Genomic DNA, 12,306 nt, shown 5'->3' with positions numbered 1-12,306 from the left:
AGGAGATAGAATGAGTGAGAGAGAGAGAGAGAGAGAAAGAAAGAGAGAGAGAATGAGAAAGAGAGAGAAAGAGAGAGGAGATAGAATGAGTGAGAGAGAGAGAGAGAGAGAGAGAGAGAGAGAGAGAGAGAGAGAGAGAGAAAGAGAGAGAGAATGAGAAAGAGAGAGAAAGAGAGAGGAGATAGAATGAGTGTGTGAGAGAGAGAGAGGGAGAGAGAATGAGAGAGAGAGAGAAAGAGAGAGAGAATGAGAAAGAGAGAGAAAGAGAGCGCACCACTACTATAAAAAAAGAAAAGCCCACATTTCAAGTCGGTATGGAAATGTGGTCCTCATTTCATGATTCAATTCCTGCTCCCTCCCTTTTCCCTCCTCCTCAACCTCTCTCTCTTTCTCTCTGCCTCTCTAACTACCCCTTTCCCTCCCTTGCTCTCGTTCTCTTTTGCAGCTGCAGAGCTACAAAAGCGCTTGGGCTTGAGGGAGGGAAGAGAAGGAGAGAGAAATCTTGATAGAGAACCAGAACAAAAACACATCCCAAGCGCTCCAAAAAGTGAGAAAACTAGGCTGTGCATTGTATGTAATGTGATACCTACATAGTGTATAGCACTTGCACTGAATCACACTAATACTGTACAAACTGTTCACTTCAATGGGCCTGAACGTAGTCTGATAGACAATATGGTTCATAGTCTTAATCAGTCCAGTAGTGTCATCAACAAATAGTTCTACTACAGTATATTCCCTATGTGGCTCCAAAAGGCACTGGCTCTAGATGCTCTGGCCTGCCTAGCTCTGCTGCTGCCCAGTGGTCCTGCTGCTCTAATCTCCACATCATCTTCCCATGGCGTGTACTGTAAGTAAGAAGACACAACTTTCCCCTGTCCAAAGCCCCGTGTTGACCCGCTGAGAGCCCCGCTGACCGGAGTCATCTCCGAGGGCAACCCATGTGGCCTCATCCTCGCTCCCTGTCTCTCTCCCCTCCTGTCCTCCCCTCTTACAGACGTAATCCCTACAGCTTTACATCTTAAAACTTCCCCCAGCTCAGGACCTCGCATCTCAGAAATTAAAATTCCCCTGAAGACGCAGGCTTTTTCCTGCTAAATAACACTAACCCCCCTGTGACATAACATAACATCCCCTATAACGCCCATGCAGTTCTGAGTATCTCCCCCCTCTATCTCCTCCTCCCCACCACCCCCGCACAACACCCTGACACATCCTTCATCCCTCTCTCTCTATCCCTCCAGTCCTCTCTCTCCATCAGCTTCAGCTGTGTTCCTCTCCTTGGTGCCCTTCCCTCCATACTCGATTCACCACGTTTGCCCGGGTGGTTCATTATTTCAAATTTACGGCCTGTCCGCTTTGGACTCCCTAGCGGAGGAATAAAAACAGGCTTTGGTTGGTGTGGTGATCCAGAGCCAAGCCCAAAACCTCTTCCCGACTTCAGTTGAATATAAAGTCATATCAAATTAAATGTAATGAATAAAAAAGTTGCCAAGAGCTGTACACTTGCGAAACACACATATGTAGGCCTACTCTACACACACATACAACTGTACACCCTCGGCACTCTCTGTGGAAAAGTGTGTGTGAGTGTATGTGTGTGTTTAAGAGAAAGAGAGAGAAATGCTTTTAGCACAATGTTTAAGTTTTGTGGAATGTATTTACCAGGATCAGGGACAATGTATTTTTAAAAGTGTCTATGAAAAGTGTAGAGAACGTGGATGGAGATGGGCTGTAGAAATGCTAGGCTAGCTAGACTCGCTCACCGCCGCTCATCAATCACTGCTGCTTACTGCTTGTGTGTGTGTGTGTGTGTGTGTGTGTGTGTGTGTGTGTGTGTGTGTGTGTGTGTGTGTGTGTGTGTGTGTGTGTGTGTGTGTGTGTGTGTGTGTGTGTGTGTGTGTGTGTGTGTGTGTGTGTGTGTGTGTGTGTTAACATGGAGGTGATGCTGCATACTCTATTTTGGAGTGCAGCGGGGCAAATGGATCAGGCTAGGCGGTAATACAATATAATGATGGCCTCTGTATCATGGCCCTCAAAGCCTTCCTATCCCTCATGCTCATGGGCCCTTTGGGGATTTCAGCCATTTGAAAATATTTGAAAGAGGCCCAATTGCCCCAAGCTCAGCAGCTCAGAGAAGCCTTAAAACCCTGCAGCTAAACCCATGGGTTATGTAAGGTAAAGCCCTAAATCTCACCACGCCTGATGTTACATATTACTGTAATTGCAAAAGCAAAAAAACAGAACATACGGAGGGGAAAGAAAAACAGACAAAACGGACTTGCGAGAAATGGGGATGGGAGGAGAGGAAGAAGGTAGGAGGGGGCAGTTGAAGAGAGGAGAGTTGATGAAGGGGAGAGAGAAAGACACAACAGGTTTGTCCCTGTAGCTTCTCTGTAGTTCTCAGTGTGTTTAGAGCAGTGGAGGCTGGTGGGAGGAGCTATAGGAGGACGGGCTCATTGGCTCATCACTCCATGTGTTTACTGGCTGCAATGGCTTCCATATGTTTGATGCGTTTGATCCATTTATTCCATTCCAGCCATTACAATGAGCCTCTTATAGCTCCTCCCACCAGCCTCCCCGGGTTTGGAGCTAGTGATGGTGACCCACTTTCCCTCCACATATAGACACGGCCCAGGACACGGCCCAGGACACGGCCCGGACACGGCCTGCTGGCCAAACCATGGAGGAGAAAGGAAATCCAAGAAAACCTTGTCTGGATTTATCATCAGTCCATTACTACGGTCATTATGCTAACGAAGCTTGACCCTCTGGGGCAAAACACAAACATACTGGATGTCCACACAGAGACATGAGCATACACTCAACACAATACCACACACTAACACACAGCCATTCCATGGTGTGAACACTAGAGGATGGAGTGTGTAGTCTACAGCTAAAACCATTTCAAACTGCTTGATACACCACTTGTGAAAGAGGATGGTTGTGCGTGTGTGTGTGTGTGTGTGTGTGTGTGTGTGTGTGTGTGTGTGTGTGTGTGTGTGTGTGTGTGTGTGTGTGTGTGTGTGTGTGTGTGTGTGTGTGTGTGTGTGTGTGTGTGTGTGTGTGTGTGTGAGGATTTGTGGTTTGTGTGTGATCCGAGCCCTCAGTGTAACAACAGAACATCAGGGCTCTAGTTTTGTAAGGGGAGCCCAAACTGAGCCGGCCACAGTCTGTTGCTATGCTCATTACACATCATAATCAAATCAGGACTTCATTACCACTGGCACCAGAAGCCGTACTAGTGCTGGCTCTGGATTAGAGGGCCGCCTGCAGGGCATGCTCAAGGATGGGCAAAGAGGAGAGCAGGGCGGCACACGGGCTGCCAGTCACCGTGGTTGGTTAACCCCTCATCACTCTCACTGTGGCCCGGACCACCCCATCGCTCCCATTGGCTGCCGTCCAAGGAGTGGCCAATCAACAAAAGGACGGTGAAAGGAGTGATGATCATATGCACTGGTTTGATAGCTGGAGTGGTCGTGTAAAACCGCTGCAGAGGTGTCTGTGGATATGTAACGGATGGTGGTTGGCTCCACTGTGGCTGGGGACAGACCACCAATCAAACAAACAGAGAGGGATGCTACACACTTAGAAAAAAGGGTTCCAAAAGTTATTTGGCTGTCCCCATGGGAGAACACTTTCTGGTTCCAGGTAAAACCCTTTTTGGATCCAGCTAGAACTCTTTTGGGCTCCATGTATAATCCTCTGTGTAAAGGGTTCTACATGGAACTCAAAGGGGTTCTACCTGGAACCAAAAGAGTTTTACTTGGGAGCAAAAAGGGTTCTTCAAAGGGTAATCCTGTGGGGATAGCCGAATAACCCTTTTAGGTTCTAGATAGCACCTTTTTTTCTAAGAGTGTACAGAGTCTATGAGCAGAGAATCAGCAGGTACATGCATGCTGGGATGACGATGATGATGCAATGAAATGAAATGGACTCTGCATTGTCCCCAATCCCCACTACCTATCAAACCTTCTACTTTCCCCTCATCAATCTTATCTTCCTCCTCATCATGCTCTTCAATAGAACTTTCCTTCCTTTCTCCTTTCTCTGTTTTTCCTCAACCACAGCCAACATGTGATGTCACTTATCTTCCAGTGGAATTAAGGAAAGAACAGACTAATGGTCATCTCCCTGTCTCTTTCTCTTTTCTGTTTGTGGAAGCGCTCTTGATGAAAAGAACGCTCCTGTATATTTTGCTTGAGTTTCAAATCCCGCCGCTCAAAACTGCAGATGTGGGCTTCTCACCACACCTACACAAAAATGCAGGAGCTGGAAAAAAAAGGAGAAAAAAGTCCATAGCTGTTTCCCATCTCATGTAAACACAGGATGGGCTCCAGTCTAATAGTGTCTTTTTTTCTACCTCTCTCTGGCTGGGGAGGAGAGGAGTGGCGGGGCTGAAACTAACGGCCCTGGTAAAATAACAGCCCTGGCTGCTGAATGCAAATGACTGATAGCTAACCAGTTGTCTTTCCTCGCAGAGGCTGAGCCTGTGACCAAGGTGAACAGGGAGGCTGGTGGTCCTCTTCCCAGGGAGAGGGGGAACCAGAGAGGCACTCTCAGGACATATGGAGGGAGATTGATCTAACATATCAGCCAGTGCTACTAAAACACAAAAACCTGGCGTCCCCCCTGGCTCTATGTTGGGGCCGCTAGGGATCTACTCTTAGATCCATTCAGTGGTAAGAGTCCCGCTGTCCTCCGCTCTCCCATTCACTTCCTGTTATCCCTTTATGCCTTTATGAGCCGTGGGAAAATGGTTTCATTGGGAGATCTCCATGCATCTGAGCATTCATCAATCCATGGGGGCCATAGGTCAACTGGGTTCTTTTGACAGACTTGCTGGATGAAAGGTGGAGATGGGAGAATGTAGGGGGGATTTCACATCACAAATTACAAGCAAGTACTGGCGTTAAGGCAAGTACAGTACGTTTTTCACATATTGTACTCATGTCAACAAACATTTCATAGCAGGGGAAGATGATTTTAGCTGAAGTGATTCCTCCCATGCAGCACTAGACAGAGAGCCAGAGCAAGAGACTAGAGGATCTATTCATTTGGAACTGAATAAGTCATACACTTCCCAATCTCCAAACCAATGAGGACCAAGCCACATCTCATGGTCCTTCTCTAGCGTGGCGGAATGAGAGGACTGGCTGTGTCTCTGTCTGGTTGTGGAGAGGAGGGTTCAGGACGTGAGTGAAGAGAGCTTGTGTTTCTCTAGGCTGGAGACTGTTCCTATAGCAGTCTGGGCGCCTGCGCCGGTTCACAGCTCCCAGTGCAGGGCGAGAGAGAGCTTGAAGAAAACTTACTGCAGGAAATACCTCACCGATAGTCAGCCCACTGGGATCGTAAGATGAAATGGAAAAAAAAGAGAGAGGAAGGTCTGGAAATGCTTTCAGCAGAAACCGGCTCCTGAATGTTCCTTTAATTGGTGCGATATGAGAAGCTGGATCTTTCCATGTAGGCTCTTCCTCCCTTCTTCTCTTCTTCCTTCACCTCTTCTTCTCTCACGCCTCAATGAAGGTTTTTGGCCATCGTTTCCAAATCCTCTGTACCATTCACTTGATCCTCAAGGTTAGAATAGTGGTGAATGAGACTTGTCTTCAAACAGTAAACTCTTCTCTTCCATGTTAGCAGGGCCCTTTACATTCAACATATATAAATCAGTCCAATGGCAGCACAGGGCAGGGAACATTTATCCTGAGCAACAGGATCAAAGGTTGGTAGTGCGTGGGCAGAGGGGAAGACAGGAAAATCACACTTCACAGGTGGTTTTACACAGCCAACACTGAAGCAAGACTTTCCATAGGAGTTGACTGAAACATTTACCACGTACTGCTAACATAGTAAACTGGGAGTATTGATGACCCAGGCCAAAGCAGTCGGTATCTCTGAGAGTTGGCTGAGATCCAGAGGCCCCAGGGAGGGTCAGAGACAGAGAGAGACAGAGGCCCCAGGGAGATGAGCACATGTAAGACCTGGGGTCAGAGACAGAGAGAATCAGAGGCCCCAGGGAGATGAGCACCTTTAAGTCCTTGGGTCAGAGACAAAGAGAGACAGAGGCCCCAGGGAGATGAGCACCTTTAAGACCTGGGGTCAGAGACAGAGAGAGACAGAGGCCCCAGGGAGATGAGCACCTTTAAGACCTGGGGTCAGAGACAGAGAGAAACAGAGGCCCCAGGGAGATGAGCACCTTAAAGACCTGAGGTCAGAGACAGAGAGAGACAGAGGCCCCAGAGAGATGAGTACATTTACGACCTGGGGTCAGAGACAGAGAGAGACAGAGGCCCCAGGGAGATGAGCACCTTTAAGACCTGAGGTCAGAGAGAGACAGAGGCCCCAGGGAGATGAGCACCTTTAAGACCTGGGATCAGAGACAGAGAGAGACAGAAGCCCCAGGGAGATGAGCACCTTTAAAAGCCTCTTATGGAACCCTTCACGCGCCAATCCCTTTAGCGGGATAGATTTGACAACATCCAGTGAAATGGCAGCGCGCCAAATTCAAACTACAGGAATATCAATATTCAACATTCACGAAAATATATGTGTAATACATCAAAATAAAGCTTAACTTCTTGTTAATCCAGCCGCTGTGTCAGATTTCAAAAAGGCTTTAAGGCGAAAACAGAGAGGTGCGCCACAAAAGTCAGAAATAGCGATATAGTTAATGCCTTACCTTTGAAGATCTTCTTCTGTTGGCACTCCAAAATGTCCCAGAAACATCACAAATGGTCCTTTTGTTTGATTATGTCCTTCTTATGGTCCCAAAAATGTCAATTTATTTGGCGCGTTTGATTTAGAAATACACCGGTTTTAACTCGCCCAACATGCCTACAAAGTATCTAATAAGTTACCTGTAAACTTGGTCCAAACATTTCAAACAATGTTCCTAATCCAACCTCAGGTACCCTAAAACGTAAATAATCGATAACATTGAACACGGAATAAACTGTTTCTAATACCGGATAAAAACAATGTGAAGCACGTTCCAGTTCACGCGCACCAAAACAGTAGAGTCCACCTGGAGGGACACTTACAATGAATAGCACTACTTCTTAATTTCTCAAAAGAAAAACATCAACCAATTTCTAAAGATTGTTGACATCTAGTGGAAGCCATAGGAACTGCAACCAGGTTCCTCATAAATAGGGCTTCTCATAGAAAACAATTGGAAAACACAATGACCTCAAAAAAGAAATTCCCTGGATGGATTGTGCTCGGGGGTTCGCCTGCCAAATCAGCTCTGTTATACTCACAGACATTACTCGAACAGTTTTAGAAACTTCAGAGTGTTTTCTATCCAAATCTACTAATTATATGCATATCCTAGATTCTGGGTCTGAGTAACAGGCAGTTTACTTTGGGCACGCTTTTCACCCGGATGTGAAAATACTGCCCTCTATCCCAGAGTGGTTATTAAAACCTGGGGTCAGAGACAGAGAGAGACAGAGGCCCTTTAAGACCTGTGGCTTTAGAGCTCAGAGTGACAGGACACGGGGTCAGAACAGATTATTGACCAGCTATCAGAGAGCAACCAGCTGATCCAATGAGTCGGTGTGTGTGTGTTTGTAATAGAACACACAAGAGAGAGAGAGAGCGAGAGAGAGAGAGAAAGAGAGAGAGAGAGAGAGAGAGAGAGAGAGAGAGAGAGAGAGCGAGAGAGAGAGAGAGAGAGAGAGAGAGAGAGAGAGAGAGAGAGAGAGAGAGAGAGAGAGAGAGAGAGAGAGAGAGAGATAGAGAGAGAGAGAGAGAGAGAGAGAGAGAGAGAGAATATGAGGCAGGGGTGTGACTGAGCTATATGAGATTATCAGGTTTTTGGTACATTTGTACTTTTCGAGCATCAACACCCTAAGCCACAGCAAGCGGATATTTGCCATTCCAAAAAGTGAAGGTAATTCATAATATTGCATGCAAGAGGGCCTGGGCCAGAGTGGATCCTGGATCTCAAACCCAAAGGATCATCTAATTCCAAACAAGCCTTGCTGACCTCTACCACAGACCCTGCCCCCAATCAGAAAAGCACAACCCTGTCTTTAATCCAACGCCATAATCACGACTCTCACATCAGCCCTGAGTGTGTACAGACCCTGTGTATTACAGCAAATGAATCTCAAATGATTAAATCATTAAGGAGCTTTTTGACGAATCACTACTGAAATCCTCCTAGCTGTCCCCTACTCTGCTGTGGAAGAGCTGCTGTGTGGAGTGGTGGAGGATTAACATGTTGAGGCTGTCAGCTCAAACACTAAGCGCTCAATCACTCAATCACACAGATCCACACGCTCACTGAGACTTAGCCCCATAGACCCCACTGACATTGACCATGCAGACCATATATAGACCACCATTGCATGGCCGCAGACTGTCTCCTCTCCAGCTGACCCCCACAGGGGTCCGGTGTATGGACCAATTTCCCACTGACCGCTATGGGTGTACGCTATTAGAGCAAGATGGCAGTGGATGAGAGGCGCCTCGCTTTGACGTACTCAATAAGAAAAGCAGTGTGTTAGTGATTCTGAGAAGAACAAGGGAGTACTTGGGTCAAAACGTGCATGTGCTTAGGATGAAGTAGACCATTGGGGGCTTTCAAGTTGTATCCTGACGGTCTTTTCTTTCATTCAACTTAGACGACCATCAAACCGTTCAATCAGCGTCATTACCTCTAATAGGCCCCTCAGCCCCTCCTCCTTTCTTTACTGAACGACAACACTTTGTTCTGCCAGCAGCTTATAAACTGTTTCATTAAAACACAGAATCAAATAGAATAACCTCATCGCTGCCTTTCTCTCTCTCTCTTCTATTCCTCCCCCTCTCTTTTTCTCTCTTTCGCTCCCTCACCGGGTGCCTAAGAGCGCCGTTCCTTTAGTGGCTAAACGAGAAACAGAGCAATGGATTTTCCCAGACTGAGCTGAACTGGAAAACCACATTGTGCTGACTGCACACTTCCAGCTGGCCCACGCTGCCCCCCAGTCCCACCACCACGCTGCTCCCCTCCATGCCTTTCTCACACTGCCTCTCCTCTCCTCCCCTCCCCTCTACACACTCTGCTGAGCTCTATCCACCCAGACACATCTCACACCATCACTGGCCCTGGGTCCAATCACTACACAGAAGATATGTTGGGAAACAGCAGGTCATGTTTATTGGTGCGTGTTACAGCGGAGAAACACTGAAACCCATTCAACTGTTTAGTGAGACACCAAGGAAGTTTGTTGTTGTTAGTGCAGGGTGGTGGCCAACACCAGTGAGTGAGGTGGCCAAAGGAGTCAAGTTCACTTCCTACAAAAACCAAACAATGGCTGTAATTACTACACAGTCAGGAACGTGTTATGGCCATGCAACTGCAGCTTTATTAGCTTCATCTATATAACCAGATGGCCTTTATTTTGTGAAGAAAATGAAGAAATAAGAATTCTCTCTAAGAGAGAAGGGAGAAAAATAATTCTCTCTAAGAGAGAAGGGAGAAGAGAAAGAGGGAAAAGGTTGTCTCTGACTAGAAGGACTAGGGAGAAAGGAGAAGGGGAGAGTGCTGTTAGTGTCTGTTTTCCCTCTGGCTGGTGATGTCCGGCTGCAGCCAGCATAAACACATGCCTTCATGGCTCACACATTTCCTGCTTCACTCTGCATCCCAGCACTGGGCCACACAGGCACAGGACACCACAGCGTGTGTTAGTTTGCAGTGTGTGTGTGTGTGTGTGTGTGTGTGTGTGTGTGTGTGTGTGTGTGTGTGTGTGTGTGTGTGTGTGTGTGTGTGTGTGTGTGTGTGTGTGTGTGTGTGTGTGTGTGTGTGTGTGTGTGTGTGTGTGTGTGTGTGTGTGTGTGTATGTATGTGTATGTGTGTGTATGCATTACATGTGTTCAGGTGTGTTCATTGGGACATATTGGTATGTTAAATACTATTGTGGTCAGCATGTTCTTCTGCACACATATCCGCCACAATAGTCAACCTTAACAATAAATTCTAGAACTCAACACCTACTGCCGTTATCATCACAGACACCAACAGTGCCCACACATTGACACAGATAATGTACAGTATGTTACCGTAGTTATGGAGTTTGACGAGGCGTAAACACATATCTCCTGTATACTGAAAAGGAACACATATTTCATGGAGAGGTTTTGAAGGAAAGTGGGCTTATTCTAATGTATCTACTCCTCACATGTGTTTTAAACAGGCATTTATGCCATTCATTTCCCCCTTTCACGGCTAACTGTACCTAACTCACCTCCCACGGGTTAGTTATCTCAAAGAGTGGTGGGATATTTCATCCGTCTCCTGCTCTGAGAGGGAGTCGAGTAGAGGGTGCCTTTTAAGCCTGTCTGATACATGCAAACAAATAGAAGTTATTTTCAGCCCCTTTTCACCTATAGAGCGCACCTCCTCTTGTCGCCTCACATCCAGAATGAAGCGGAAAGAGATTTAAGACACAATGATGAGTCGAAGGCAAAGGAGTATGTGTGTGTGTGTGTGGGTAAGTGCGAGAAAGACGATCCTAAAGTAAAACTACAGTATGCATGTCTACAGGACGGACCTACTGTACCATTAACAACAGCATGGGGAATCTACAGAACAGACCTACTGTATCATTAAAAACAGCATGGGGATTCTACAGAACAGACCTACTGTATCATTAACAACAGCCTGGGGAATCTACAGAACAGACCTACTGTATCATTAACAACAACATGGGGAATCTACAGAACAGACCTACTGGTTTAATAAAAGCAGCATAGGTAATCTACAGAACAGACCTACTGTACCATTAACAACAACATGGGGAATCTACAGAACAGACCTACTGGTTTAATAAAAGCAGCATAGGTAATCTACAGAACAGACCTACTGTACCATTAACAAAAGCATGGGGAATCAACAGAACAGACCTACTGTTCCATTAACAACAGCATGGGGAATCTACAGAACAGATCTACTGTATCACTAACAACAGCATGGGGAATCTACAGAACAGACCAAAAGTATCATTAAAAACAACATGGGGAATCTACAGAGCAAACCTACTGTTCCATTAACAACAGCATGGGGAATCTACAGAACAGATCTACTGTATCACTAACAACAGCATGGGGAATCTACAGAACAGACCTACTGTATCATTAACAACAACATGGGGAATCTACAGAACAGACCTACTGTATCATTAACAAAAACATGGGTAATCTACAGAACAGACCTACTGGTTTAATAAAAGCAGCATGGGGAATCAACAGAACAGACCAAAGGTACCATTAACAACAGCATGGGGAATCTACAGAACATACCTACGGTACCATGAACAACAGCATGGGGAATCTACAGAACATACCTACGGTACCATGAACAACAGCATGGGGAATCTACAGAACTGATCTACTGTACCATTAACAACAGCATGGGGAATCTACAGAACAGACCTACTGTACCATTAACAACAGCATGGGGAATCTACAGAACAGACCTACTGTACCATTAACAACAGCATGGGGAATCTTAGGGGCAGACCTACTGTACCATTAACAACAGCATGGGGAATCTACAGAACATACCTACTGTACCATTAACAACAGCATGGGGAATCTACAGAACAGATCTACTGTACCATTAACAACAGCATGGGGAATCTACAGAACAGACCTACTGTATCATTAACAACAGCATGGGGAATCTACAGACCATACCTACTGTTCCATTAACAACAGCATGGAGAATCTACAGAACAGACCAGGTGTACCATTAAAAACAGCATGGGGAATCTACAGAACATACCTACTGGTTTAATAAAAACAGCATAGGGAATCTACAGAACAGACCAACTGTACAATTAACAACAGAATGGGGAATCTACAGAACAGACCAAGTGTACCATTAACAACAGCATGGGGAATCTACAGAACAGACCTACTGTATCATTAACAACAGCATGGGGAATCTACAGAACAGACCTACTGTACCATTAACAACAGCATGGGGAATCTAGAGAACAAACCTACTGTATCATTGACAAAAGCATGGGGAATCTAATGAACATACCTACTGTATCATTAACAACAGAATGGGGAATCAACAGAACAGACCTACTGTACCATTAACAACAGCATGGGGAATCAACAGAACAGACCTACTGTATCATTAACAACAGCATGGGGAATCTACAGAACAGACCAACTGTACCATTAAAAACAGCATGGGGAATCAACAGAACATACCTACTGTATCATTAACAACAGAATGGGGAATCAACAGAACAGACCAACTGTACCATTATCAACAGCATGGGGAATCTACAGACCAGACCAAGT

At 45.9% G+C, this 12,306-nt stretch overlaps 1 protein-coding gene and 1 long non-coding RNA gene across 17 annotated transcripts in view; both read right to left on the bottom strand.

Moving 5' to 3' along the window:
* The window catches only part of LOC129833028 (nuclear factor 1 X-type-like), a 211,516-nt gene that overhangs the window by 68,366 nt on the left and 130,844 nt on the right, over positions 1-12,306 (bottom strand). The window lies entirely within an intron of this gene.
* LOC129833032 (uncharacterized) lies at positions 2,945-11,864 on the bottom strand. Its single transcript, XR_008756034.1, has 2 exons — positions 7,430-11,864; positions 2,945-6,370 (listed from the first exon to the last, which is right to left on the bottom strand). It is a non-coding gene; the product is annotated as an uncharacterized LOC129833032 (long non-coding RNA).

This window comes from Salvelinus fontinalis, chromosome 34 (genome assembly GCF_029448725.1).
Source record: "Salvelinus fontinalis isolate EN_2023a chromosome 34, ASM2944872v1, whole genome shotgun sequence".
Lineage (NCBI taxonomy): Eukaryota > Metazoa > Chordata > Actinopteri > Salmoniformes > Salmonidae > Salvelinus > Salvelinus fontinalis.
The sequence above is the reverse complement of the archived record's forward strand: the minus strand, read 5'-3'. Positions and strand labels throughout refer to the sequence as shown.